Raw genomic sequence first — 6,000 nt, 5'->3', positions numbered from 1 at the left:
GGGTTCTAGTCCCGGTCGGGGCGCCGGATTCTGTCCTGGTTGCCCCTCTTCCAGGCCAGCTCTCTGCTGTGGCCAGGGAGTGCAGTGGAGGATGGCCCAAGTGCTTGGGCCCTGCACCCGATGGGAGACCAGGAGAAGCACCTGGCTCCTGCCATCGGATCAGCATGGTGCACCGGCTGTAGTGCACTGGCCACGGCGGCCATTAGAGGGTGAACCAACGGCAAAGGAAGACCTTTCTCTCTCTCTGTCTCTCTCTCTCTCACTGTCCACTCTGCCTGTCAAAAAAAAAAAAAAAAAAGAAGTAGTTAAGTTAGAATGAAAGCATTAGGCTGACCCCTCATTTCATATGACTGACAGAGAGTGAAGACACGAGGGAGACTCGCTACCTACACACCAAGGAGAGAGGCCTTAGGGGAAGCTTTGATGGCAGGCTTCTGGTTTCCAAAACTGTGATTTCCTTTAATTACCCACCTGTGGTGGTTTATTATGGCAGTGTAGTAACATACCCATTTTACAGATGAGGAGAGTCAAGGTCAAAGAAATAAAATGACTTATGCACTATCAGGATGAACTACAGGCTCACCTGACTGTGGAACCATTTCCTAGACTTCACCCCTAACAGAACAGGCTCAAGGGAGATAGTGACTATTAACTATCATTGTCCTCTGTGGGAGTCTCCACCATCCGTTTTAGCTTTTCAGAGCCTCTCTTGTCATGTGTGACCTCTGAACTCCCAGTATTGACTCAGAATTGTCATCTTGTCTTTTAAAACAGTAACTACAAGAGCTCTGCACGTAATTCAGAGAGAAGGCCGAAGATAGAAACAAGATACTCATATTTTACGAGGACTCCAGTGCTGAGCTCTTGGGCCTCCAGTATGGTCTCTTGAGTTCTAGTCAGCTTGGAGCACACATGGGCCTTATCAGGCAAAATGGACTCGGGGAGGTCTGTTTACTAACACAGCCAGATCGATGTCCAGAGGCAGCAGGCATGCTGGACAAAGCAAACCAGATTGTTTGGTTCAGAGCTGTGCACGGAGGACACTTCTCCCCAGCCCTGACCACCCAGGCTTTGTATTTTCTACTGCCTCTGCGGATGTCTCCTCTGTGGACATTCAACCCAGCACCAGAAACCAATAAAGTGATCGCTTGACAAATAGGCAGAGCCTTGTACTCTTAAAAATAGGGGTGGCCAGAGTATTGGTCATATCAGGTATATTACTGGCTGCCCTGTTCTCAAAAGAGACATGGATTGTTCAAATTCAGATGGAGCTAAATGGCTAATTGTGCAGTCACACAGGCAGTGTTCAGCAGGTACATTTTCCATTTCTTCCATCCTGATAGTCGGTCTTAATAATGTCTGCCACTTTAAAAGTCTGTGCTTGGCCTTTGACACTGGAGTCCCCGGGGCCCTCCTTTTCTTGGTCTCTGGTTCCTTGTTGGTCCTCTCTGCCTCTAAAACCTCTTGTAAGCACCTCTGTCTGAATTCCAGAAGGTTGTGTGTGCTCAACTGGCTGCCCAGTAGTCCTCCAGGATTTCCTGATCTTTCTCCCTCAATCTGCAATTTGCTGGAGTCTTCCTTATCTCAATGATGGTTTTCCTTTGTCAGGCCACAACCCTTGGTGTTGCCCTAGCCTCCCCGGATGAAAGGACAAACTCGGGTCAATTCCAGTGACTCTCAGGCTCATTCAGAATTGATCTTGCTTTTACAAAGCCACATTAGCTACATTTGTTTGCCTCTGTTTGATTCTTCTATGGCTTTGTTTTTATTTAATTTGAGAAGCAGAAAGATAGAGACAGGGATGGAGATGGGAGAGACAGAGATAGCACTACAGATGGAGACGTGATAGAAATCGAGATGTCAGCAACAGAAACATAGAGATAGAGCTCCAGCTCTCATCCACTGGTTCACTCCCAGAATGCCTGAAATGGTCAAGGGCTGGGCTAGGCTGAAACCAGAATCCAGGAACTCAATTCAGATCTCCCATGAGGATGGCAGGAGTCCATTTAATTCAGGCACTGCTGCTTCCCAGGATCTGCATGAGCAGGAAGCTGGAATTGGGAACTGGGGCAGGAAGCTGAAGTCAGGACTCAGATCCAGGTACTCTGATGTTGGAGGAGCACATTTTAATGCCTAGGCCAAGCCTACCCCTCTTCCACACCTTTGCTGTCTTCATACGTATTTTCCCCTGGGTTCACTGGCCTCCTTGCTATCTCTCCAACACAGAGACAGTCCTTCTAGTGGGACAGTCCCTTCTATTGGGATTTTTGTCCTTGCTGTTCCCTTGGCCCGGGAGGCTCTTTGCTAGACACTTGTGGGTCTTGCTCTCTTACTGCATAGTCTTGGCTCAGATGTGGCCAAGATGAGGTCTTCCTTGATTCATTCCACTCCTCCTGGTTTTTCCTCCTCTGGGGACCTTGAACATATTTCACTATTTACTAATTTTAGATGCTGCACTATACAAAAAGCCCCATGAAGGAGTGACTGCAGCTTGGTTGCTTTTTGGTGCATCGCTGCCAGAGGCCTCACTTGCAGGGAGTGCTTAATCAGTGTCGGCTGAATGAGAGAATCAATACACTCCCTCGTACACAACTTTCCCTTATTTAGACATAAAGCCCCACTATTCAAGAAGAAGGGCTAAACCCCTGGTGACTGGAAAATACCCCGTCTTCCCCCACCAATATTACCAGTGTATAACTGACCAATAAGAAGTGACTATGTGGCTGGTGTGCAATGAGATATTTGGGTGAGGATGTACACTTGTGATGATTCCTAGCATAGAGCTACCCAGCATTCATCATGTCATGGACTGACCATTCTGGGGAGAGGGAGGGGCAGGAATATTTGAAGTCAACTTGTAGTAATTTTCCAGTATACACTGTGTTTTTATGAACTATATTCCTTGTGCTATAACATTGGCTTCTAGGACTTTTTCCTGCTGCCAAATGAAGAGTTCTACCCTGGAAACCTTACAGCTAACAAGTATTGTTCTCAAAGTTCCCTCTTAAGGCAAGGTACAGTTTTAGCTATATTTAGGGCTCTTCCTCTTTCATTCTGCCATCTCCATCATTTTAGACATTAGGTACACCTCTTGATATGCAAAAAGCAACCAACCTATAGGGCTCAAGTGAGACAAAGTAAATTGTTAAAAGATTTATTTGAAAAGCAGAGTTACAGAGAGAAGAAGAGACAGAGATCTTCCATCCACTGGTTCACTTCCCAAATGACTGCAATGGCCAGGGCTAGGCCAAGTTGAAACCAGAAGCCTGTAACTCCATCTGGGTCTTCTGCACAGGTGGCAGTGGACCAAGCCTTCTATGCTATCTTCTGCTGCCTTCCTGGGCACATTAGCAGGGAGCTCGGTCAGAAGTGTGGCAGCTGGAACAAGAACTAGTGCCCATTTGGGATGCTGGTGTCGCAAGCAGTGGCTCAACCTGCCGTGCCACAACGCCACCCTGAGACAAATCAAATCCATCAGCTTCCCTCCCCTTTCCTGGAACAGAGCAAAGTCATTCATTTTAGTGAGCTGTCTGGCCCATGTTGCCTGCATTTTATTTTACTTTATTTTATCTCAGGACTGTGGTTATGAGGGGAGAAAGGAAAAGAGGATTGATATTTTAAACTCAACACAACCTTCCTTGCTGTTCACATTCATCTTCTGGGGTTTTGGAATGTGAAGCAGAAATTCTCTCTGCACTGAAACATACAGAAGCCAGAGTCCCAGGGCAAACCTGGCTCTCTCTCCATCCTCCCAAGGAAGAATAGTCCAGCTGACTTTTTCACCCAGTTCCCAAATTTGGAGGTCCAGAAATCTGGGATTCAGTCCCAGCACCATATGGCCCTCCCTCGGCCTCACTCAATCCCTCTACACTGAAAGGGATGGGCAACACTGAGATTCTGCCTTCCTTCTCCCAGCCCAGGGGATTTCATTAGGTGAGCACCGTGGAAAGACCCCTCCAGACAGCCATAATGCTATAAAATATTTTTAAAAGATGTATTTACTTATTTATTTGAAAGGCAGAGTTACAGAGAGGCAGAGGCAGAGAGAGAGAGAGAGAGAGCGAGGTCTTCCATTTGCTTGTTCACTCCCCAGATGGCCTCAACTGCTGGAGCTGAGCCGATCCGAAGCCAGGAGCCAGGAATTTCCTCAGGTCTCTCACATGGGTGCAGGGGCTCAAGGACTTGGGCCATCTTCTGCTGCTTTCCAAGGCCATAGCAGAGAGCTGGATCAGAAGTGGAACAGCTGGGACTCGAACTGGCACCCATATGGGATGCCAGCACTGCAGGCTGCAGCTTTTCCCACCATGTCACAGTGCCAGCCCTTATAAAATATTTTTAATGCAACTTGAAACTTTCCAGTTTTGATTGAGTAGGAATGACATTGTAGAATGGTAGAAAATAATTTTAAACCAATAGTTGATCATTTAACAAAGCTTTAAGTTAATAAAGGGACTCAATCAATGTTTACGTAATTAATCTCTTAAAATTTTTTATTTACTATATTTATTTGAACGAAAAAATAATTTGCTCCCCTAAATGCCTACAATAGCCAGGCTGTGCCATTCTGTCAGCAGAAACCCAACTGCTGTCTCCCAGGGTGCACATTGGCAAGAAACTGGAACTAAGAACAGAATCACAACTCAGGTACTTGGTGTGGGTTGCAGATGTCCTTAGAAGCAACATCTTAACTACTATACCAAATGGCCAGATGTCAATAAAGGAAAATGAAAATGGCTTCAAATTATCAGACACACGAGTGAAAATAATGCTTCGAGAGGGCGTGGTGGTATTCTTTTTTTTTTTTTTTTTTTTTTTTTTTTTTTTTTTTTTTTTTTTTTTTACAGGCAGAGTGGACAGTGAGAGAGAGAGACAGAGAGAAAGGTCTTCCTTTGCCGTTGGTTCACCCTCCAATGGCCTCCGCGGCCGGCGCGCTGCGGCCAGCACACCGCGCTGATCCGAAGGCAGGAGCCAGGTGCTTCTCCTGGTCTCCCATGCGGGTGCAGGGCCCAAGCACTTGGGCCATCCTCCACTGCACTCCCTGGCCATAGCAGAGAGCTGGCCTGGAAGAGGGGCAACTGGGACAGAATCCGGTGCCCCAACCGGGACTAGAACCCGGTGTGCCAGCACCGCTAGGTGGAGGATTAGCCTAGTGAGCCGCTGCAGCGGCGGTATTCTATTTCTTAACTAAAGCATTCCCCCTCTACTTCTCTTGATATCTTAATAACTATAAAAAGTCGTGAGAAGACAATTTTTGCAAAAATGGCCAAACTATTGTGGGTTTTCTCTTCCATTTTTCTCCCTACTTTTTTTTAAATTTATACACACATGTTTTTCTTCTCCTCCCCAATATCCACTGCGAGACCAAGAAGCCTGTTTCTTTTTCTTTCCGTATCAGTGCTTGTTCCTATGTGTTGTGTAGACTAGCAATCTAGAGCATCACACTGTAGTTTTATCCTACGCTGCTGCTGCAGGGAGCTTTTTAAGAAAACCCTTCTTCTTATTAAAATAACTTAATTGTTCTGTTGTCTAGGTTGGATGGTTTGGTGGGGGACGATATAGCGCATGCTAATCCCTTCTCCATTGCTGTAACAAAGTATCGGAGACTTAGTAACTCATAGAGAAAAGCATTGCTCAGCTCCGGGTTTTGGAGGGGGACAATCCAAACAGCATGGCAGCCGCTCCGGCACGGGTCTCCCTAACTGCCTCACATCCTGGCTGACGGCATCACGGCAGGACAGCATGAAAGACAGAAAATGGGAGGGAGTCCATCTTGCTCTTTAAAAAAAAAAAAAAAGATTTTTTTGATTTATTTATTTAAAAGACAGAGTTACAGAGAAGCAGCGGCAGAGAGAGAGCGAGAAGTCTTCTATCCACTGGTTTAATCCTCAGATGTCCGCAACAGCCAGAGCTGCACCGATCCAAAGCCAGGAGCCAGGAGCTTCTTTCAGGTCTCCCACACTGGTACAGGGGCCCAAGGACTTGGGGCATCTTCTACTACTT

This window comes from Oryctolagus cuniculus, chromosome 13, assembly GCF_051225735.1.
Source record: "Oryctolagus cuniculus isolate XC-2025 breed Fujian yellow rabbit chromosome 13, ASM5122573v1, whole genome shotgun sequence".
NCBI lineage: Eukaryota > Metazoa > Chordata > Mammalia > Lagomorpha > Leporidae > Oryctolagus > Oryctolagus cuniculus.
The sequence above is the reverse complement of the archived record's forward strand: the minus strand, read 5'-3'. Positions refer to the sequence as shown.